At 35.4% G+C, this 26,420-nt stretch overlaps 2 long non-coding RNA genes across 2 annotated transcripts; both read right to left on the reverse strand.

Annotated features, from left to right (window-relative positions):
• Positions 1-16,334: 16,334 nt before the first annotated feature.
• On the reverse strand, positions 16,335-18,075 carry LOC128295507 (uncharacterized). Its single transcript, XR_008285971.1, has 2 exons — positions 17,988-18,075; positions 16,335-16,785 (listed from the first exon to the last, which is right to left on the reverse strand). It is a non-coding gene; the product is annotated as an uncharacterized LOC128295507 (long non-coding RNA).
• A 4,345-nt stretch (positions 18,076-22,420) lies between these two features.
• Positions 22,421-24,100, reverse strand: LOC128295528 (uncharacterized). Its single transcript, XR_008286020.1, has 2 exons — positions 24,013-24,100; positions 22,421-22,802 (listed from the first exon to the last, which is right to left on the reverse strand). It is a non-coding gene; the product is annotated as an uncharacterized LOC128295528 (long non-coding RNA).
• Between the last annotated feature and the right edge of the window lie 2,320 nt (positions 24,101-26,420).

Here is a 26,420-nt window from a genome sequence, read left to right on the forward strand (position 1 = left end):
GTGTGGAAACCCTATTTATGCTCTCAAATAGAGATGATACATTAATATGAAAAAGCCAAGTATAAATTACTCTATAAATATTACAATATTCAATTCTACTGTATTATCCGTGCATTACACCAGTTATTTAATATTAAATATATATTTAATAAATTTACATTTTCTTTTTGTTACATAAATATAAAGGTGGTAAGTGGGATGTTTCGGGAAGACTTGAATCGAGTTGCCTTCAAATTTCTCAAAATTTCTCGGGCTCAAATTTTTCTCAGCTTAAACACTTTTAGATTTGGATTTTTTCGTACTCAAATTTTCTCAAATTCTATTGGACCAGGTCGAGCAAGCTTAAACAAATTCAAATAAATTTGATGTTTTATAAATTATATTTCAAATGTAATGATTAATTTTACATTTACATTGTGATGGCAAAATACAAATGTACACAAATCTTTATATAAATGTTGTATTTTAATAGAATTATTGTATATAACATAATTAAAAAGTGCTTATGATATATAATATTTATTTGATTAGTTTTGTAATTCAAGCTTGTATTTATGAAAATGTCTCAAACTAACAAGACAATATTTTAACAGATTTTCGTTTCACTTTTCATATAAATTATGGGTACAATGAGTACATACAAATATGTTTCTTTAACCATAGGTGAATTCTTTACACTTAATTTAATTTTCATATCATTAAATTAATATATTACATCATTATATACTTTATATAATCAATTAAATTTAAAATTTTGTAAATAAAAATAATTATTAACTTTAAATATTTATTATACATATATAGTAATTGCATTAAAAAATATTTTATATTCATAATTAATGTTTTTAAAATTTATTTAATTTATAGTTTAACGTAGAGATGTATTGTCATTTATAAATTTTAATATAATTATATAATATTTAATAGTCTATATTTTTATAATTTTTAAAAATTAAATCAAATTTTATTATTTTTGAAAGGCCAAACTGTAATTTTATCATTATTAATTTTATAAATTTTAAAGAGCCTAAATGAAAAAAATTTCATTTTAAAGGGTTAGAAGCCATCTTCCACACTAAACCTGTAACACCCCAAACCCAGCCCAGACGTTATGACCGGATCCGACATGCCACATCGAAGCGTTCAAAACATTTTATATTGTTGATCCAGAAAAACTTACTTAGTGTTTTAAAAGATAATTTCATTATAGGTTAAAGTGAATGGAAGCTGTGCACCAGGTAGGAAATCGGAAAAGAGGTGGTGAGTCCATCGGACTGCTTAAGTACCAAGCTCCCTTCGGATCCAATCCTAGACATGCATACCGCCATTGCCACACCTTAACGTCATGGATATTTCTAGGAAACCAATTTGATTAAGTCATTTTTAGGAAAAGTGATTAATTTTGGAAAATACTTTCATTACGGAAGCTTTGCTTGTTGTCGTGTTATTTTGAAATCAATTGTTGTTTTTGAAAACGCGCCCTAAAGCTATCCAATTTCAACAGTTAAAATAAGTAATACCTATCTTAGTAATACATATTAAAACCATCAAAATAATTAAGCAGCCTTATTACATTTAAAACCCAAAACTTCAAACGTAAATAAAAGGATGTCCAATTCACGGAAGAAAATCAAACTTTCGAGCGGTGGCCACTCAAATTCCTCACGACTCCAAGCCCACTATGGTTGGGGATTACCGTGTGGATGAAAATAAAAGGGGTGAGTTTGGGGAAACTCAGTGTGTAAATTAACCCAACCATAGCCTATATCAGCTCAAACTACAGAAATAGGATAAGTTGGCCTTAGCCCAGAACAGAATTCAGAATAAAGCCCATAGGCCCATAACAGAATAGAACAGATATTACATGTTTATGCAGAAACCCAACCCAGATTCATCCATAACACCCCCGTACCAGCCTTACACTATGTGGGGAGACTACTCAACCCACCCAACCGCTACACACCACAGAAATCGCAGCGAGGCTGCCAGATATTGTGACGAAGTCACCAGATATAGATATTGTGGCAGAGCCACCAGAACAGATATATGTGGCAGAGCCACCAGATCAGATATTTGTGGCATAGCCACCAGGACGCTTCCTCCATAGTATAACCCATGTCCCTATGCAACAGATATATAATCATGGCATACATCATAGAGAATCAGATCGTCATGCTTTTCAGTCAAAATTAACCTTAGGGGTATAACGGTAATTTTGCACCTAGGGGTATAATAGTAATTTTTCATACATAGGGGTATTATAGTAATTTAGCTACTTTTAGGGTTTTCATGCATATCCTAACTATTTACGTACTATCAGAACACTTACCGCGCATACTTACCGAATTGGGCCCGTTGGCCCATGAACCCGATCTTTGGCCCATTAAGCCCAAATTATCAAAATGTACGAAATTGCGCGTACTGCAGTTTATTACTTTAGATTACCAAATATACAAACCCAACTATCTTACGAGCATTCGACACTCAAAATTCCCAAAATACCGACTTTTCGGCATTTCGACTTTTCGGCTTTTGCCAATCTAGTCTATGAGAGGGTGTCAGTTACACACCTGTTTGCGACGATATCTTGTGAGATCCACACACGAACCGCTTACAATTGGATTACTAACACGTTAATCTAACTATTCAAATACAAACTACGTATTAACCCCTTACAATATTCGGCCAACCACACCTACAGATCATAGTAAGCTTATAAGAAAACAATAAGCAACTCATTAACAAATTTTTGTCAATGTTTACTACATAATCATAATTTCACTACAAGCTGTCTTCCTGAGCAACAGTTACTAAATTATTTATAACTGGAGCTACGAAAGTCCAAATCAAGTGCCGTTAATTTTTCCTGAAAATAGACTCATATATCTTCTATCTATAAAATTTTCAAAATTTTTGGTATGGCCAATCAATACCAGATTTTTCTTAAAGTTTCCCATGTTTCACTGTTTGACTAATGTGACCACTCTTCATTACGAATCAAATTTCTCATTGTACAGAATTCAAAATATGTTCTCGTTTATTCCATTTGAAACTAGACTCATTAAGCTTTAATTAAATAATTTATGCAGCTTCTAACTCATCTCCCACAATTTATGGTGATTTTTCAAATTCACGTTACTGCTACTGCCCCAAGCAGATTTATTACCAAATCACTCTTTCACACCTAACTTGCATGCTTGTTATTTAAACATGTATATCACCAATCAATCATCACATATATATGATTTTACTTAAGTATAATCTCCATTTCATCATTTTAAAGCACAACATGTTAGCCGATTTTTCCCCTTAGCATCTAAGGCACATGCATGCTCATTTGTTTGGCTCAACTTCACCTATCTTCCATTTTTCATCAAAAGAACATAAAAAAACAACAACCATTTCCTTCATTTTAATTCATGACTAAATGCTCACAACACAACTAAAAACCAAAATATGCTTCAAGAGTTAAGGTAGAATCAAGAAGAACTCATGAACATCAAGATAGAAGCAAACTACCATGAACTTACCTTCAATTTTCTTCCCCAAGTGACCGAACATTCAAGAGCTTTCTCCTCTCCTTTCTCTTCTCTAACTTTCGGCTATGATGAACAAAGATGGACAAAACTTTGTTCTTTTCACCCCTTTTTCTTTTAATAAAATTTCATATTTCATCCATTTAATTCTTTAATACAAAAGACATGAAATGCCCATCATGGAACATTTACCTAAACCATTATCATGGAACATTTACCTAACCCATTATCATGGAATATTTACCTAATCCATTATCATGGAACATTTACCTAACCCATTATCAATTTGTACCATGAATTATGGATATCAAGTGCTCATATTGTCTACAACAACATGATGGCTGGCCACTTCATGTAAAATGGGAGGTTTGTCATGCAAATCCTCCTATTTTGAACTCCTATTTATTTAGCCACTTCAATTTAGCCTATAGCATTTTCAAACATTTTCACATAGGTTCTATTTCATAATTTTACCCCCTTTTTCTTATGGAACAAAAATTAACTAAAATTGCCGGGTTTTATCTTAAGCTTGGGCCTTCTAGAGGCCCACAAACATAATTAAACCTATGCCAACATTCACAGAATTCCCGAAAATTGGGGCGTTACAACTCTACCCTCCTTAAAGAAATTTCATCCTTGAAATTTACCTGATCCAACTAGTTGAGGGTATTGTTGACACATAGTCTGTTCTGATTCCCAAGTAGCTTCTTCCCTTCCATGATTACGCCAAAGTACTTTCACTAATGGGATAGATTTCCTTCTGAGAACCTTAACATCTCGAGCCAATATTTGTACAGGCTCCTCCTCAAAGGTCAAATCAGTCTGAACTTCAATTTCTGCAACTGGCAGGACATGAGCAGGGCAGCACGATAACGCCTTAATATAGAGACTTGAAAAACATCGTGAATCCTGTCTAACTCTGGAGGCAATTCCAATTGATAAGCCACTGGGCCTACTCGCTTCAAAACCCGATAAGGCCCAATAAACCGCGGACTCAACTTGCCCTTCTTACCAAACCTTAATATCTTCTTCCAATGAGAAACCTTTAAGAAGACCATATCACCTACTGAGTACTCAATCTCCTTAAGCTTCAAATCTGCATACAACTTTTGCCTATCAGATGCTTCTTTTAACCGGTCCCTAATTATTCTGACCTTATCCTCAGTATCAGCTACCAACTCTGGTCCAAGAATTTGTCGCTCTCCTAGTTCAGTCCAACAACTAGGTGTACGACACCTTCGTCCATCTGATGCTTCATACGGTGCCATTCGAATACTACTTTGTAACTGTTATTGTATGCAAATTCTGCCAACGGTAAGTAATCCTCCCAACTACCTCGAAAGTCAATCACACATCCTCTCAACATGTCCTCCAGAATCTGAATAACCCTTTCCGATTGACCATCAGTCTGGGGATGGAAAGCTGTACTAAAATTCAATCGCGTCCCCAACGTCTAATGTAACTTTTTCCAAAACCGAGATGTAAATCTGGGATCCTGATCAGAAATAATTGAAACTGAGACTCCATGAAGTCGCACAATCTTTGCCACTTACAACTTGGCTAACTTTTGAAGTGAAAAGTCAGTACGAATAGGTATAAAATGGGCCGATTTGGTCAACCTATCCACAATCACCCACATCGAGTCTTTCTTCGATGGTGTCAAGGGAAGCCCACTCACAAAGTCCATGGTTACCCTCTCCCACTTCCAAAGTGGTATCTTCACTGGCTGCAACAATCTAGAAGGTAATTGATGCTCAGCTTTCACTTGCTGGCATGTCAGACATTTCCCTACAAACTCCGTTACTTCTTGTTTAAGTCTAGGCCACCAGTACAATTTTCGCAAGTCGTGATACAACTTGTTCCCTCCAAGATGCATGGCACAAAGTCCTTCATGAGCTTCCTTCAATATTGTCTGCCTAAAATCAGAGTCGTTCGGAACACAAATTCTTCCTCGGAAACACAGAACTCCTTCGCCATTTAACCCAAACTCAGAAGTTTCCCCTTCCTTAACTTGTTGGAAATGAGCGACCAAAGACTCATCGTTCAACTGCTTTTCCTTAATCTGATCCACCCAGGTTGGCCTCACTTGCAACTCAGCCAACAGACTTCCATCATCATATAGACTCAGACGAGCAAACATTGCTCTCAGATCAGATACAGCTCTACGACTTAGAGCATCGACTACAACATTAGCCTTGCCTGGGTAATACTCGATCGAACAGTCATAATCCTTAAGTAACTCAATCCATCTCCTTTACATAAGGTTCAGCTCATTCGCCTAAGGTTCAGCTCCTTCTGAGTCAACAAATACTTAAGACTCTTATGGTCAGTGTATATAATACACCTTTCTCCGTACAAGTAATGTCTCCAAATCTTAAGTGCAAATATCGCTGCTGGCAACTCTAAATCATGAGTCGGATAGTTCCCTCATGAGGCTTAAGCTATCGTGATGCATATGCAACCACCTTACCCTCTTGCATTAACACGCAGCCCAAACCCACGTGTGATGCGTCACTTGTACACACTAAAATCCTTCCCGGACTCATTTGAATTAACACAGTGCTTGATCGAACTTTCTTCAACTTTTCAAAAGCTTCCTGCGCTTCTTAGTCCATACAAACTGCATCCTTTCCTTATGAGTTTTGTCAAAGTCTTGCCATCACGAAAAACCTTCCACAAACCTTCAGAGTATCCTGCCATCCTAGAAAACTCCGTATTTCGACACTCGACCTAGGCGGCTTCCACTCCAAAATCGCTTCAATTTTCCGAGGCCCACCTTAATCCCTCAGCAGAGACCACATGTCCTAAGAAGGTTACCTCCTCAACCAAAGCTCGACTTGCTGAACTTCACAAAGAGTCCTTCTCCTTAACACTTACAAGACTATACGGAGATGCTCATCATGTTTCGCTTCATTTGAAATATACCAGGATATCATTAATAAAGACGACTACTGACCGATCAAAAATGGTTGGAACACATGATTTATCGATCCATAAATGCTGCAGGCGTTAAATCGGTCAAATGGCATAACTAGAAACTCGTAATGACCATACCGAGTCCTGAATGCTGTCTTATGGATATCTGCCTCCTTGACCCTTAACTGATGATATCCAGATCGAAGGTCGATCTTGGAAAATACAAAAGCTCCTCTAAGCTGGTCGAACAAATCATCAATCCTTAGCAGTGGATACTTATTCTTAATCGTCAGTTTGTTCAACTGGCGATAATCAATGCACATCCGCATCGTACCATCCTTCTTTTTCACGAATAGCACCGGTGCTCCCCATGGAGACACGCTTGGCCTAATGAAGCCCTTATCCAACAACTCTTGAATTTGAGCCTTTAACTCCACTAATTCCTTCGGTGCCATCCTATACGGTGCGATGGACACGGGCGCCGTTCCAAGTAACAAATCTATTCCAAACTCAACTTCTCGGTTCGGAGGTAATCCTAGAAGCTCTTCTGGAAAAACATCTTGGAACTCCTTTACAGTCCTAACTGTCGAAACCATTCTTTTGAAAACGGGGATCGACTTTTTTTGAAAGTGAAAATTAAAACGGGAGTCGCCACCAATCTTTTATCAGGTGTGATCGGATCACCTTTGCTTTAATAAATCAATTTTAGTTTACTAAAACAGGGCCTTTGGTCTACGAAACTTGAGAAAATGAGTTCGGGAGTCGGTTACATGCGAGGAAGGATTAGCACCCTCGACACGCCCAAAAAATTGGTACCGAATTGATTAGTTAGTGTCTTAATGTCAAAAATTAAAAATCGGGAAGGGACTTGAAATACGATCTTTTCTATTAATACTGATTTTAAAATTCTTGAATTAGCTTAAATAGATTTGTTTAAAGATTTCCTTATCTCGAGATATTGGAGTATCACATCCCGTAAGTTAGGACACAATACCATGAATTCCCGAGCACAAGGTCGTTTTTTTATTTAAATTGGAAATCCGTGCATTTAAAAACTCAAAAGGATATTTAGCTATTTAGAACCAATAAGAGAACCGAAACCCCATAAGTTAGGGCACAATTCTTCGATGTTCCAAAGTGTGAAACATTGCCTTATTTATTGAAATTAGTAAAACATGAATAAAAATCTTTAAAGTAATGAACAATGTAATGATATAAAATAGGCGGAGACAAAAATAAGCGAGTTGGAAATACATTGAAACAAATAATAAATATGACAACAATATTAAAACAATAACAATGCATGTGATATATTAAACGTAATAATAGTATCCAATGTGAAATAAAAACAACGAATATATACATAATAAAGATATTAAGAGTATGTATGTAAAATATATATATATTTATAAATAGTAATATTGTTAGAAATATACTATATATAGTGTTTGAAGTATATACATAAAATAGTGAAAATATAACTAGTAATGTTAAGATATATATAATATATACATATATGAATATATATAATAATATTAAAATAAAATAATAAGTGATAATAGTGAAAATTATAGGTATAATAATAAATATGATAATGTATGAAAATAATACTATATATAAAAGTATATATATACTCATATAATAAAATATATGTACTAGTATTAACAATAAATATAATAGGGATAAAATAGATATAATAATAATACATACAAAATATGGTATTAAAAAGCATATTACATATATGTATATAACATAATATTTATATATGTACATAAGATGATATAAAAATATATACATGGAACAACATAAGAATTATATGTAACTAATAACATTAATATATATATATATATATATATATATATATATAAAATACATAATATATATATATATATTAGAAATGATAATAATATAAAAACAATTCATACGCTATATAAATACATACATATATATATAAATAATAATGATGTTAGAAATATACAATGATATTAGAAATATATATAAAATAGTGTAAAAGATGTATAACTAATAATGTTAAAATATATACACAATAATATATATAACATACAATATTGAAAACATATATACATAATATATACTGAAAAATATATAGATATACATAATATAATATTAAAATATTTACATAATACATAAATATTAGGGATAAAAACGACTAATAATAATGCTACATAGGTATATACATAAATATATTAAAACATATACATATATATATATATAAAATAAAAAAATATACACTAATATATAGTAATCATGATAATAATAATATTAAAATATAAAAAGTAAATATAATAAAGATATTAAAATAAAGTAATAAATTAACAACATATATAAATATATATATACATATATGTATGTAAAATATACATTACTACATAGTAATATTAATAATACTAATAGATTGATATTAGTAACAATAATAATAATAGGAAACAAGCAGATAAATAATAGCAAAATGATAAAATTAACTAATTTAATGACAAAATAGCTAAACCATAAAAAAAAGATTAAATAGAAATTAAAACAGAAAGTTTGGGGCGAATTCAATAATAAAAACAAAAAGAAAGGACTTGATTGGACGCAAGACAAAACAAATGAGGGCTAAAACACAATTATTCCTCCCTCAAAAGCAGAACACAACAAAGGGACTAAATCACAAAGCGTTACATACTTTGTGGCCAAATTAAAAAAAACTGAAAAAGTACTTGATTGTAGAAGCATGAAAAAGCGGAGGGACTAAAAATGCAATTAGCCCCTCCAATGAAAAACACGCGAATCCTTGGAGCAGGCGGGGTCAATAAACGGGTTAGGCCAAAACGACGTCGTTTTGGGGTTTAAAGGCCAACCCCAAAACGACGTCATTTTGGGGAGCTATAAAAGGGCTAAAATTTGCAAAAAAAAAATCATTTGGTGAGGAGGGAAAGAAAAAAAAAAAGAGAGAAAAGGAAGAGAGAAGGGAGGGGGAAGGAGATTTCCAGCCATGGGCCGATCACCGGCCGATCGTTAGACCACCGTCGTAAGCTGCAAATACCGTCACGATGGCCGGAAAAGGTAATTTTTCCTCTTTTTTTTTATGTTTGAAAATATTATTTTATTTCTATTTATGTATTTAGATAGGAAAGAAAAAAGATTCAAAATGAACAAAAATAAAAATAAAAAATAGTAGATTCACCTTAGGGTTTGATCCGATTCGATGATATTGCCTTTGTTTTGGTATTTTGGAATTATTCTTGTATTTTAACCTACTAGTATTGATGCAAAAAAAAAAAATCCTCTTTGTATTGATAGCCAAAAATTCTTTTCTCTTTTTTTTTTTTACATGATTTTTGAATGGCTTTTTATAGCCATTTTTTACATGATTTTCTATTATTTCTTTTTCTATTTCTTTTGTAGGTGATGGTGGCAGACAATGGATATCAAAAATAGGAGGAAAATGGGGCAAGTGGGAAAGTGGTTAGGTGGCTAAGGTTTCTTCCTTTCTCTTTTTGCTGGAAAATGTTTAGTACTAGTGGGCTAGGTTTAGGGTTGTGAGTTGGGTATGTAATGGACCATTGGGTTTGAGCTGTTTAACAATTGGGTTATTTGTAAATGGACTGGGCCAAAATTGGCCTATAACAGCTGCCTCTCTTTGCTCATTATCGTGTAACGGGAATAGAGCAAAGACATAAAGAAAGGCCAATTTTGCCCGGTCTTGCCAAGTATTGATTTCTCTGGTGCTCTTCTTATTCAGGTAGTCTCATACTAGTCCACCGCATTTTGTAGCTTTGGTTCAATCCACTGCATCTTCTGACATATGCCTTATAGCTTCAACCTACTCCGATGTAGTTTTGAGGGTATGAAATTTGTGGCTTCGATCTGCTTCACTGTAACTTCTGAAAGGTGAGATCTACAACTTCAGTCTGCTCTTCTATCGCTTCAGTGAGATAAGGTTTGTGGTCTTTTCTTCTGCGACTTCAAGGGAACAAAATCTGATGTCTTCAATCAGCTCCAATCTTTATTCTTTACTCAGCATGTGATCCTGATCTCAACTCATTTCTCGCAATAGAATTGATTCCGTAGAAATAGTCATTAAAAACAGAAATTGAAAAAAATGGCTCAGCACGTGAGCAAAGGCTCAACTCACTTCTCACAATATGAGTTGATTTTTGAAAACAGAATTTGCAAAACAGATTTTGAAAATACCTCGGCATGTGACCTGAGGCTCAACTCACCTCTCGTAATATGAGTTGATTTTTGAAAAGCATAAATTTAAAAAAACATTAATTGAAAATATCTCAACAGTGCCGAGGCTCAACTCACCTCTCGCAATATGAGTTGATTTTTGAAAACATAAATTGAATGAAATTGAAAATACCGAACGTGTCTTGAGGCTCAACTCATTTCTCGCAATATGAGTTGAGTTTTGAAACAAAAATTAACAATACCTCAGCGTGTCCCGAGGCTCAACTCACCTCTCGCAATATGAGTTGATTTTTTTAAAAAAATAGATTGAAAATACCTCAACGTGTCTTGAGGCTCAACTCACCTCTCGCAATATGAGTTGATTTTTTTTGAAACAGAAATAAAAAATATCAAAATACCAAAAGATGTCAACTGGTGGAACTCAGGTGTCTTTTCCTTTGATTCAGTACAGCTATCATCACATCCTCTCGCTCTACTAGAGTACCTGTAGATGTCATGCATAACGTTATCATGATATGCATATGTTTGTCTTAAATGCCTTTATGCCTACATGATTATGCTATGCGCCTTTGGCATGTTTGTCTTATGTCCTATTTCGTCATGATTTTTGATGATCTGTGTTCATTGCTTTGACTCTTGACTTTCTATTTAGGCCCTGTACCCATCCTCAAGCTTCATGAGTAATCTACATTTCTCAAATATCACTCTTTTACCCCTGGTTGAACTTTGTCCTTACGTTGAGGCTCTTGTACTTATCAAGTTCTTATCCAGGTAATGCTTAACATTTCTTTTGTTTAGAGTATGTCATTTCACTATTTATCATGAAAATAAACGACATAATGAGATGCATGAAAATGGTCAGGTAAGGACAAAGGGATACCTCACATTTATTTATTTCAAACGTGGCAAACAAAGAAAATTAACCAATGATAATGAGAAAGTGTCATAAAGAGAAAACGGATCGCATTCAATGGATACAGATACTCTAGATATTCAACACACGAACTCTTCCACGTTTCTTATCAAGAATCTTTTCTAGCATGGCTTCTTGCGTAGAAGATTTCGAGCTACTGAAAAATGCTTCAAATGCTGTAGTTTCACTGTTTAACCTACCGTTCAACCGCCTTGCTCTTTAAGCCCGGGTTTGCTCCATTAGAATACCCTTTCGGGTTTTCATCCTAATCTTTTGTGTTAATCAAGATGCCCTTTTTGGGTTTTCACCTTGATCCCCTTTTTTCTTTTTTTCTTTTTTTTTAGGCATAATATTTCTTCACAGCATCTGAATTCACTGGATTAGGTAACTCCTTCCCATCCATCTCAATGAGAATCAAAGCTCCGCCTGAGAATGCCTTCTTTACGACATATGGTCCTTCCCAATTTGGTGCCCATTTTCCTCGTAAGTCCTTCTGTATTGGAAAAATCTTTCTCAGCACGAGTTCTCTTTCGTGAAATTCTCTTGGTCGTATTTTCTTGTCATGGGCCGCGATCATTCTCTTCTGGTACATCTGTCCGTGACAAATTGCCTTTAAACGTTTTTATTCGATGAGGTTTAACTGGTCATATCGAACTCGAACCCATTCTGCCTCCTCTAGTTTCAAATCCATTAAGACTCGTAAAGAGGGGATCTCAACTTCGATAGGTAGCACAGCTTCTATTCCATAGACTAGAGAGAAAGGAGTTGCCCTCGTAGATGTCCGTACTGATGTGCGATATGCATACAAAGCAAATGGTAGCTTCTCGTGCCAATATTTATATGTCTCAGTCATTTTCCCAATAATCTTCTTAATATTCTTGTTGGCTGCTTCAACAGCTCCGTTCATTTTCGGGCGATAGGGTGACGAGTTATGATGCTTTATTTGAAACTGCTCACACACTTCCTTCATCATCTTGTTGTTAAGATTCAAGCGTTATCTGAAATGATTCTCTCGGGCAAACCATATCGACAAATGATTTCCTTTTCAAAAATCATAAACCGTAGTCTTTGTCACATTGGCAAACGGCGACTTCTATCCATTTTGTGAAGTAATCAATAACCACAAAAATGAACCGGTGTCCATTAGAAGCTTTTGGGGAAATTGGCCCTATAACATCCATGCCCCACATAGAAAAGGGCCACAGAAAAGTTATGACATGAAGGGGCGAAGGGGCTACATGAATCTTATCGCCATAAATTTGACATTTGTGGCATTTTCTTGCAAAAATAATGCAATCGCTTTCCATCATCAGCCAGTAGTAACCGAGTCTCATAATCTTCCTGGCCATAGTGAAACCATTGGCATGTGTCCCACAAATTCCCTCGTGGACATCTTCAAGTATTTTTTTGGCTTCAATAGCATCTACGCATCTCAAGAGCACCTGATCTTTTCCTCTTTTGTACAGGATATCCCCATCAAGAACGAATCTCGCTGCCATTCTTCTGATTGTTCTTTTGTCATTCTCATTTGCTTGTTCGGGATACTTTTGATTCTTAATATATTCTAAGACATCATGGAACCATGGCCGTCCATCCGGCTCTTTTTCAATGCTGAAACAATGTGCAGGGACTTCATATATGCTCATTTGAAGAGGCATTATTTATGTTTCTCTGTTTGCTTTAAACATTGAAGCCAAAGTGGCCAGGGCATCAGCCAATTGGTTTTCTTCTCGTGGGAGGTAATTAAAAGTTATTTCTTCAAATTCTTTAATCAATTCTGCCACTAGATCACTGTATTTGACCAGTTTCGAATCTCTCACTTCCCAATCTTCACGGATTTGGTATATCACCAAGGCTGAGTCTCCGTATACCTCTAAAGTTTTGATGTTTCGTCCAATTGTTGCACGAAGTCCTATGATACAAGCCTCATATTCTGCTATGTTATTGGTACAGAAAAAGTTCAGCCTAGCAGTGAGTGGGTAATGGTTCCCTTCTGGCAATACTAAGATTGCTCCAATCCCATGCCTCAATGCGTTCGATGCACCATCAAAGCTCATCTTCCATGACTTCTTTTTGATGACTCGTATTCTTTCTCTACAATGTACATCAAGTCTTCATCCAGGAAATCAAATCTCAAGGGCTCATATTCCTGTGTCGTTCGAGCAGCTAAGAAATCAGCTATTGCGCTCCCTTTTATCGACTTCTGACTTTCATAGGCAATATCGTATTTCGATAGGAGGATCTGCCATCATGCTATTCTTCCTGAGAGTACCGGTGATTCCATCATGTACTTTATTGGATCCAGCTTTGAAATTAACCATGTTGTATAATACAACATGTATTGCCTGAGTCTCCGAGCTACCCAAACCAGAGCGCAACAATATTTTTCAATGGATGAATACTTTGCCTCATATTCAGTAAACTTTTTTACTGAGGTAATAGATCGCATTTTCTTTCTTTCCTGAATCGTCGTGTTGCCCCAGTACGCAACCCATTGAATTTTCGAACACAGTCAAATACAATATCAATGGTCTTCCCGGAGTTGGCGGTACTAGCACTGGAGGACTAGACAAATATTGTTTTATCTTATTCCTCATTCCATTCTCCCGGGTTATGTTTTTGAAGAAGCCGAAAGATTGGGTCGTATTGGTTGGTAAGTTGAGCGATGAATCGGGCGATGTAGTTTAACCTCCCTAAAAATCCTCTGACTTCTTTTTGCGTGCGCGGAGGTGGTAACTCTTGAATGGCTTTTATTTTATCCGGATCAACCTCGATACCTCTTTTACTGACAATGAAGCCTAGCAACTTTCCCGAGGTAGCCCCAAATGTACATTTGGTTGAATTAAGTTTTAGCTGAAACTTTCTCAGCCTTCCGAACAACTTCTTGAGGTTCACCACATGTTCTTCTTCCCCTCAGGACTTAGCGATCGTATCGTCGACATAGACCTCTATTTCTTTATGCATCATGTCATGGAATAACGTCACCATAGCCCTCTAATATGTTGCCCCAGCATTTTTTAGCGGCATCACCTTGTAGCAGAATGTTCCCCACATTGTTACGAAGGTAGTTTTCTCCATATCCTCAGGGGCCATTTTGATCTGATTATACCCCAAGAATCCATCCATGAAAGAAAACAATGAATGTTTTGCTATGTTATCTACCAACGTATCAATGTGCAGTAAGGGAAAATTATCTTTAGGACTTGCTCGATTCAGGTCACAATAATCCACGCACATTCGTACTTTGCAGTCTTTCTTTGGCATCGGGACTATGTTAGCCACCCATTCTGGATATTTGGAAGCTTGTAAGAAACCCGCATCGAATTGCTTTTTGACCTCTTCTTTTATCTTTAACAGTATCTTAGGTCTCATCCGTCTTAGCTTTTGCTGAATGGGTTTGCATTCTGGTTTTACCGAGAGCTTATGAACCACTACATCTTCATCCAATCCTGGCATTTCTTGATATGACCATGCGAATACATCTTTATACTCGCGGAGCAAAGCAATCAAATTATGCCTGGTGCCCCCTGAAATTGAGGTCTCAATCTTCACTTCTTGCTTCATTTCTTCAGTTCCCAAATTTATTGTTTCAACAGATTCTTGATGAGGCAAAATCTGTTTATCCTTTTGTTCCACTATTCTTAGCAAGTCAGGAGATGAGACATAGTCTTCAGCATTTTCTTCGGCTTCGAATTATCCTAAACAAACAGCCTTCTCAAAATCGATTTCAGGACTCGTAACGGGTTTGTTCATGCTGTTGACATCTGAGCACCTGAAAGTTGAATGAAAAAGAAGACTATAGAGGGGCATCCAAGTATTGGAACCAACAAACGAAATGTTATGGCATGGCATGAGGCAAATGTGAGGATTAGCTATGAAAGGAGAAAATGATTATGAAATTAGTGATAATATGAAAGATTATGACAAAATGCATCTTCATTGATATTCATTTGAATGATAAAGAGCGAATGCAGGCTCTTACAAAAGAACTCTGTTATATCTAAGGACATAATAGAATGTTAACATTTGAGCATTACTCTGAAGACTTATAAACTACAAGAAGGTCCTTGGCAGTCCAATTGCTCAACCTGAAACCCAGGGGACAATGGCGTATCCTTGTGACGTCTTTACTTGCGTTAGCTCCTTTTTCAATGACATTTATACTGATGTTCTGAAAACCCTTTTCGATCATTAACATTGTGTCTTATGCATTGTCCTACCTCGGGTATATCATTCCCGCAGACGTAAATGTTCTTGACAAATGAGGGAATTCCATAGGCTCCCATTCTGGTTCTCGGCCTAAGGTTCTCGCGATCCTTCATTCTTGATCTTTCTTCCACTGTCTTCTTCTTTGATGCATGTCTGGCTGGAACCCTAAACCGTATCTGTAACACCCCTCACCCGCATCCGACGCCGGGACGGGGTTCGAGGTGCTACCTGACTTTTACTAACACTTCCATACTAAACAGGGCCATGAAATCTCAAATAATTAAAAATTTTTCTTTTCACATGCAATCATCCCTTATGCGAGCTTTTAGGCCCAATACATGCATTCAGGCGGTTCGGGACCCAATCGAGAACTCATGAAAAACTTAGAAAAATCTATTGCGTTAAGGCTTCACACGCCCATGTGCTCGTGCCGTGGGCGAGAAATAGGCTAATTATCAAGCCTTTGTCACTCTCACACCACATGCATAGATACATACTTATCCAATAACATACAACGTGGCATAAATGAGCTCTTAAACATCTACAAACATGTTATGCTCAAGTTATTTTCTTATGCAATAAATATTATAGAATTTGCCCATATCATTACCACATACTAGACATAACTATCATTACCTCACAAACCATTCATGAAGCATTATTAACTATTTACCAATCACTTAATCCTGCATTAGTTACTAGCTCATCAATGAATCTCAATTCAATCTCTAGGCATACATGTTGTAAGCCACATCACAAGAGATAATAACATACATGCATAAGAATAATCATATGGGCCCATAATGTCATTAGCCGACATAGGCCAATTTACATGACTAATACTACCTTAATAACAAGCCAACGCCTTTGGCTAAATCATAATATTACATACTCACATTAAAACCCTATACATGCCATAGACTCGAATCACTTGAGTTTACTTACTCCGATAACGTTAACTCGATAGGGTGATAATATCTCCGACGGCCTCCAACCCGAGCTAACCTGGAAACTCTAGAAAACATGGGAAAGAAGGGGGTAAGCTTTAGCTAGTAAGTTCATATGAAAACAATAAGCAACTCATTAACTTGTTTTATCAATGTTTACAACATATTTTCAAGTTCACTACAAGCTGTCTTTTTGAGAAACGGTCACTAAATTATTTATATCTGGAGCTACGAAACTCCGAATTAAGTTCCGTTAATTTTCCCTGAAACTAGACTTATTTTCCTTTTTTTCATAAAATTTCCAGAATTTTTGGTTAAGCCAAATAGTACATTTTATTAGTTAAAGTCTCCCTGTTTCAGGGTATGACCACTCTGACCCTGTACACTAAAACCGAATTTCTCCTGTACAAAATTCCAACGACCATGCCGTTTATTCCCCATAAAATAGACTTAATAAGGAATCCATTCATGTAAGGTATAACTCTTAATAGTTTTTGTACAATTTTTGGTGAATTTCTAAAGTTAGAACAGGGGATCTCGAATTCATTCAGACCCTGTTTCACAAGAATTCAAATATCAAACAATATGGAATTCTTTTTCTTCCTCTGTTTCTTTCATGTGAAAATAGACTCATTAAGCTTTAATCCCATATTTTATTCTGCCTCTAACTCATTTTCCACTATTTTTAGTGTATTTTCAAAGTTACACTACTGCAGTAACTCAAATCTGTCAAGGCTAAATTACTCATTCATGATCATTGTTCATAATATTAATACAACACCATTTTATCCATCATGGTAAGAACACATATTATGCATCATAGATCATCACATATCAAGGCATTCTCATAGGATTAGTATACATACTTGCACAACTCGTAACATAACTCGAGTGCATACTCACCAATGACTTACCTCATTGAGACCATCATTAACTCTTTCCTTGGATTGCCCGTTGAACACTTGGAATACTAATTAGATACTCGGAAAAGCCTTTGCACATAAGTGCTTCAATTGTAGCTAAAGCTACCTCATATCTCATGACATTTCAATGCTCACTCTCGAGCTAGTCATCTAGACTCATAATTCCTAGTGACATGTCACTCGTATCCTATTCTATTCCTAAGGTTCAAACGGATTTTTCTCGTCTATTAAGGCTTTGTCTTATCATATTTCTATTAATTACATACACATTAATATCTGTACAATTCATGTAATGATAACATTTAAATACATGTATAGCATGGTATTGTTTACATACTGAACTTACCTCGATACCACAAATGTGAAAAGGACATACTCGTCCATAAATCGATTTCTTTCCGTTCTAGGTCCAAGTCTCAATTTTCATCCTCTATAACATCACATTTAGCCTACCAATCAGTCACAATATTCATATGGGTCTAAAAATCATATTTTTACAAATTTTCATTTTGACCCCTAAACTTTTGCATATTTGCACTTTTGCCCCAATGCTCAGAAAATTAATTTTATTCAATTTCTATAAGGTTTAAGACATGCTGAACATTTTTCTCTTCTATGGCAACTCCAAATTTTCACTAATTCACACACTTATGACCAATTTGTAACTTTCACAATTTAACCCCTTTTGACATTTTTACCAAATTCATTGAATAAAACTCATATTTAACACATCAAACATTCATTATCCACTATAAATCATCAAAGCACAACCATATCATGAATGGGTAAATTTTAAACTCTAATTTCTCTTCAATCAATTGGTAGAAATAGAAAATTTAAGCTTCGGGATCTCAAAAATACGAAAATCATTAAAAGCGGGACAAAACCATACCTATATAAGCCATAAAAGCTTGGCGAATGGAGCTCATCCATGGCTGCTATTTTCTGTTCTTTCCCACGGTTGAAGAAGAAAGAATGAAAAAAATGATAGCTTTTATCATTTGTCTTATTAGGTTATTTTAATTAATTTATAAAATTACCCTTTTATTTCAACCAAATTTCAAAAATACCAAACAAATATCCATTCACTAACTTATTAAAGGAATAATTGTCACATAAGGACTTTCAATTTAAAACTCATAACAATTAGGCACCTCATATATAAAGAACTCAACTTTTGCACTTTTTACAATTTAGTCCTTTTGACTAAATTGAGTGCTCAAACGTCAAAATTTTCGAATAAAATTTTTACGAAATATTTTCATAAATTTATAGACTATAAAATATAATAAAAATAATTTTTTTTTCGGGTTTGTGGTCCCGAAACCATCTGTTCGACTAGACCCAAAATCGGGCTATTACATTTCTTCCCTTTAGGGATTTTCGTCCCAAAATCTTACCAAAAAAGTTGTTCTCTACTTTCACGAGTCACTTATATCTTTTTCTCACAACTTAAAAACAATTCCACACAAGCTCATACTCAAGATTTGCTATAGCTTTTCCATAGTTGAGGTATAAACCTCGAGCTCAATTTGAAACACCGAGACCGACATTCTTGGAACTATAAACTTAGAAACATACAACTCAGTCACATCGGTTGAATAATATATCTGTACATACTAAAATAATCATGCAGACTTCCATCATCAATATTTCACAATTCAACTTGCATCTCCTTTTTCCGGAAATGAGAGACATCCCGATACTGAAATTCATAACAGATCCTTTATCATTTTCTTCCCATCATCATAATCGACAATAATAATCTCAATACATTTGATATTCGGCTTTACCCTATAGACAATTCGACATCCTTTGAACGAATAAACAAGATATCATGTGAACTCAGACTCAATTCTCAGATACCCGAGTTTCTCGAGATCAAATCTTACTCAATTAATAGTAATAGAAACCAAATCAAATCCTCCTGCAATTCCAAATTAAAAGTCGAATCATGTCAGACTTGTTTAATTTACCACTTATAGCCACATTTCTATACTCGATCATCAACTATTTAGAAACTTTACTAACATGAATCAAATGATTCCAACTTCATAGATGTGGTCTTTTTATTAATCAGATAACTATACTTATAACATCTCTCGAACAAGAGAAATCCAACTAATATGTTTCCATAACATACTTTCAAGAATAAAACCCCATCATTTCGATCGCATCGACTACTTACCAAAGAACACGTAGCGGTATTCTCGAACCGAGAATAAACTTAAATGCACATAACTCAGATTTACTTTTGCGAATAACCATTCTTTACCCCGAGATTTTAAAGAAATCTCGACCTTTGAATCCCACACTTCTATGGTCGAGCCGAAGCTTAATCATAACAGATTCTAATATCGCAAGTCAAAGATTACTCGTAAAGATAAACCAAGCTTGATAATTCTCAAACAAGAACGATAGAAAAGCCAATATAAGAAATTCCAAGATATAAAGACTATACCGAAATCGAGAATATAATCCGTAAGAAAATAATAAAGATGATCCAAAAATCCTCGAGAAAACCGTAAGGAAACTCATCGTCTGTATGCTTTAGAATTTCTCATAATAGAGATAATATAATTCTCGCATATATAAACCATAATCAATAGAACATCGAATAATCTTACATAGATTTTTACCACAACTTCATTCCAATATATCGAATAGAAATCAAGAGATGGGGAAATGTAGATCATAACTAATCGGACCAATAGAACTTTTCATCTAATATCACGTCTCAAATCCTCACACAAGAGAATTCCCACTCGAAAGGGATAACTATACGTATTCCCGAATAGAGGAAAACATAGAATACTCGAAGAGAAAGATAGCCATCACTTTTGTTTAATTGAATTCGTCATACTCGGACACTGCAAGTCCGACATTATTCCTCTAACTAATTTCGCTTCGCTAATCTCATACTATTCCATTTTTGTACTCTTCAGTTTCACTTTTGCAAGCTTATGCAACATATCTCTCGAGAATCTCATCGTATAAATCTATTCTGGTAAGGGGCGAAGATTGTAAAGCCTCTAAACTTTTGACTCTCAAGCAAATACATATTCAACAAAACATAGCTTTACGCATATTGATTCAAACATTTCAAATTTCCAACTTGTTATAAACACATTTTCACATATCTCAAGAATACATGTAACTTTATTTCATGCGAATATTAGCTAAACATAAGTGAATTTATCATAACTCAAACTTTCATTTCTTTTCTCGAATTACCCTTAATGTTTTATCAAATTCCATATTTAGTCTTAATCACTTGCCAATATTTATCAAATTGGAGAACGTCTTATGGTTTTGAGTACATCGCTTACTTGATGCCATAGTTCAACTATGGTCTTGTACTAGCTCTCATCCATCTCGTGTCGATGCCGTGTCCTGCATGTGTCTTACATCGACACATGTAACCGTCTTGACGCATGTCCCATACATGTCTTACACTAGCACATCTCGTAGTCGACGCATGTCCCGGACATGTCGACATCGGCTATCATCTCGAGGCCGATGCATGTCCCGGACATGTCTTACATCGCTCTCATCATCATGGTGATGCATGTCCCGGACATGTCTTACACTAGCCCTCGCCTCAATGCCGATGCCATGTCTCATACATGGTCTTACACTGCACACAAATCTCATGTATTGCCATGGTCCAACCATAGTCTTTTCCACAATTCATTAGTGACGATCGTACTCATTCCTGCGTTCCACCCAATTTGATCTTTCATTACAACTTTCATGCTATTGTGACATTTATGATTCTGTAACTGAGATTATAAAGCATAACATTATTGCATATTGACTTCATCAATCTAGACATAAATGTCAACCTCATGTATATACTGATTATTAATCATGCAATAAAAGCATTCATACATACATTCTGTCATTTCAAGCAAATTTCTTTCTTTTCCTAAACACTTGGCCAAATCAAGTTGGACATTTAACATCGTATGAATACTAACATGCATAAAAGCGCTTTTCACAACTTAACTGTGTTTTACTCCACTATTTCACATTCTTTATCTCAAGAGTATCACATAATGAAAACTAGTTCATATAAAAAAAAATCATGGATTTCTTTTCATACCTTTCCAAATTTTCAGCATATCATAAGCATGATTCAATAATCTCAACTTTACTCTTATCTCTATCAAGATTTGCTCGGTTGGAACTCATTCTGTCTTAATCAACAGCTTTGTTAGGGCGAAAGATATCACACTATCACGAGCAATACTATGGCATGTATAACTAGACTCTCTTACGCTAGGTTAATCCGAGAACCGACTAAACCATGCTCTGATACCACTAAATGTAACACCCCTCGCCCGCATCCGACGCCGGGACGGGGTTCGAGGTGCTACGACTTTTACTAACACTTCCATACTAAACAGGCCATGAAATCTCAAATAATTAAAACCTTTCTTTTCACATGCAATCATCCCTTATGCGAGCTTACGAGGCCCAATACATGCATTCGGGCGTTCGGGACCCAATCGAGAACTCATGAAAACTTAGAAAAATCTCTTGCGTTATGGCTTCACACGCCCATGTGCTCGAGCCGTGTGGCGAAAATAGGCTAATTATCAAGCCTTTTGTCACTCTCACACCACATGCATAGATACATACTTATCCAATAACATACAACGTGGCATAAATGAGCTCTTAAACATCTACAAACATGTTATGCTCAAGTTATTTTCTTATGCAATAAATATTATAGAATTTTCCCATATCATTACCACATACTAGACATAACTATCATTACCTCACAAACCATTCATGAAGCATTATTAACTATTTACCAATCACTTAATCCTGCATTAGTTACTAGCTCATCAATGAATCTCAATTCAATCTCTAGGCATACATGTTGTAAGCCACATCACAAGAGATAATAACATACATGCATAAGAATAATCATATGGGCCCATAATGTCATTAGCCGACATAGGCCAATTTACATGACTAATACTACCTTAATAACAAGCCAACGCCTTTGGCTAAATCATAATATTACATACTCACATTAAAACCCTATACATGCCATAGACTCGAATCACTTGAGTTTACTTATCTCGATAACGTTAACTCGATAGGGTGATAATATCTCTGACGGCCTCCAACCCGAGCTAACCTGGAAACTCTAGAAAACATGGGAAAGAAGGGGGGGTAAGCTTTCACTTAGTAAGTTCATATGAAAACAATAAGCAACTCATTAACTTGTTTTATCAATGTTTACAACATATTTTCAAGTTCACTACAAGCTGTCTTTCTGAGAAACGGTCACTAAATTATTTATATCTAGAGCTACGAAACACCGAATTAAGTTCTGTTAATTTTCCCTGAAACTAGACTTATTTTCCTTTTTTTCATAAAATTTCCAGAATTTTTGGTTAAGCCAAATAGTACAGTTTATTAGTTAAAGTCTCCCCTGTTTCAGGGTATGACCACTCTGACCCCTGTACACTACAAACCGAATTTCTCCCTGTACAAAATTCCAACGACCATGCCGTTTATTCCCCATAAAAATAGACTCAATAAGGAATCCATTCATGTAAGTTATAACTCTTAATAATTTTTGTACAATTTTTGGTGAATTTCTAAAGTTAGAACAGGGGATCTCGAATTCATTCAGACCCTGTTTCACAAGAATTCAAATATCAAACAATATGGAATTCTTTTTCTTCCTCTGTTTCTTTCATGTGAAAATAGACTCATTAAGATTTAATCCCATATTTTATTCTGCCTCTAACTCATTTTCCACTATTTTTAGTGTATTTTCAAAGTTACACTACTGCAGTAACTCAAATCTGTCAAGGCTAAATTACTCATTCATGATCATTGTTCATAATATTAATACAACACCATTTTATCCATCATGGTAAGAACACATATTATGCATCATAGATCATCACATATCAAGGCATTCTCATAGGATTAGTATACATACTTGCACAACTCGTAACATAACTCGAGTGCATACTCACCAATGACTTACCTCATTGAGACCATCATTAACTCTTTCCTTGGATTGCCCGTTGAACACTTGGAATACTAATTAGATACTCGGAAAAGCCTTTGTACATAAGTGCTTCAATTGTAGCTAAAGCTACCTCATATCTCATGACATTTCAATGCTCACTCTCGAGCTAGTCATCTAGACTCATAATTCCTAGTGACATGTCACTCAGATCCTATTCTATTCCTAAGGTTCAAACGGATTTTTCTCGTCTATTAAGGCTTTGTCTTATCATATTTCTATTAATTACATACACATTAATATCTGTACAATTCATGTAATGATAACATTTAAATACATGTATAGCATGGTATTGTTTACATACTGAACTTACCTCGATACCACAAATGTGAAAAGGACATACTAGTCCATAAATCGATTTCTTTCCGTTCTAGGTCCAAGTCTCAATTTTCATCCTCTATAACATCACATTTAGCCTACCAATCAGTCACAATATTCATATGGGTCTAAAAATCATATTTTACAAATTTTCATTTTGACCCTAAACTTTTGCATATTTGCACTTTTGCCCCAATGCTCGTAAATTAATTTTTATTCAATTTCTATAAGGTTTAAGACATGCTGAACATTTTTCTCTTCTATGGCAACTCCAAATTTTCACTAATTCACACACTTATGACCAATTTGTAACTTTCACAATTTAACCCTTTTGACATTTTTACCAAATTCATTGAATAAAACTCATATTTAACACATCAAACATTCATTATCCACTATAAATCATCAAAGCACAACCATATCATGAATGGGTAAATTTTAAACTCTAATTTCTCTTCAATCAATTGGTAGAAATAGAAAATTTAAGCTTCGGGATCTCAAAAATACGAAAATCATTAAAACGGACAAAAACCATACCTATATAAGCCATAAAAGCTTGGCGAATGGAGCTCATCCATGGCTGCTATTTTCTGTTCTTTCCCACGGTTGAAGAAGAAAGAATGAAAAAAATGATAGCTTTTATCATTTGTCTTATTAGGTTATTTTAATTAATTTACAAAATTACCCTTTTATTTCAACCAAATTTCAAAATACCAAACAAATATCCATTCACTAACTTATTAAAGGAATAATTGTCACATAAGGACTTTCAATTTAAAACTCATAACAATTAGGCACCTCATATATAAAGAACTCAACTTTTGCACTTTTTACAATTTAGTCCTTTTGACTAAATTGAGTGCTCAAACGTCAAAATTTTCGAATAAAATTTTTACGAAATATTTTCATAAATTTATAGACTATAAAATATAATAAAAATAATTTTTTTTTTCGTCGGGTTTGTGGTCCCGAAACCACTGTTCCGACTAGACCCAAAATCGGGCTATTACAGTATCGGGCCTTGTGGTGCACTGGTTTTAGAGCCCTAACTATTCCTTGCAGATATCTCCCTAAACCTCTTCTCGCTCGAGCTCTTCTTCCTACAGTCAACTTGACACCCATTCTGGTATTTCTCGGCGCTTTGGCAATCAAATTTATTTCCTCGGCGACAAAAGTGGCATTGACAAATTCAAGGGATCTGAAGAAACATTCCACTGCATATTTGCTTACTTCAAGATATGGCGCATCAGCAGAGATAGATGCGATAATGTCTTCTTCTCCCTCGACAGTGACCAAACAACCATCCATGATGAACTTTACTTTTTGATGGAGAGAGGATAGAACCGCTCCACAGAATGGATCCGTGGCCTTCCTGTAAGCGCTTATCTGAAGGTGTGATGTCCATGACTTGGAACTCGACATTGTAAATGTAAGGGCCCACTTCTAAAGGGATATCAATCTTTCCCATAACTTCACGCCTTGTCCCATCGAATGCCTTTACCGTGGAATGACAGGGCTTTAAATAGGACAGATCTATCATAATTCTGAAAAGCGTGGCCAAAGGCATGACATTGAGTACCGAGCCATTATCGATAAGCACATTCGATATTATGTAGCCCTTGCAACGAGTCGTAACATGTAGTACTTTCACGGAGCCTCTACCATTGGATGGTATTTCGTCATCACTAAAAGAAATGAAATTATTCGCATTCAAGTTGTTCACCCATCCGTCCAGCTTCTCCACGGATATATTGTTTGCCACGTAAGCTTGATTCAACACCTTCAGCAAAGCGTTCCGATGTGGCTCCGAATTTAGCATCAGAGATAAAACTGAGATTCGTGCTGGTTGCTTATTCAATTGTTCCACCACATTGTATTCACTGTGTTTGATAAATTTCAAGAACTCCTGTGCTTCCTCCTCATCCACGAGCTTTTTAGTTTCTTGCACGGTGGAATTTCTTGCTCGACTTGACCTCATGCATCATCGCTTTCCTTTTTGCTTCCAATCAACGTTTCTTCTTCACTGGTTCGACCTCTTTCGAATAACATCTTCCACTTCAGGTAAAATGACCTACCTCTCCAACATCTCCAGTTATGGCTTTAAGCTTTTCATCTTCTGGTATGACGATATTGATGTCATATTTCCATGGTACGGCTTTGTCGTCCTTGTACGAGAAAGGAGACGTTACTTCGATTATCATTTTTGGTTTCACCGGCTCTTTCGTCGCGTCGTAATAAATTACTAACGGTTGATCCGTGCTATAATGGAGACCTGATGACTGGTTGTCAGAGGTGCATACTTCTCTTTTGTTGGTCTCTTCCCTCTTGTTAAGGACCTTAATCTCCTTATTATCCATCCGGTCATGAAGCAACCTTTAAATTCCTCACACGACTGAATTTCGT

The sequence above is a fragment of the Gossypium arboreum genome, chromosome 7 (assembly GCF_025698485.1).
Source record: "Gossypium arboreum isolate Shixiya-1 chromosome 7, ASM2569848v2, whole genome shotgun sequence".
Lineage (NCBI taxonomy): Eukaryota > Viridiplantae > Streptophyta > Magnoliopsida > Malvales > Malvaceae > Gossypium > Gossypium arboreum.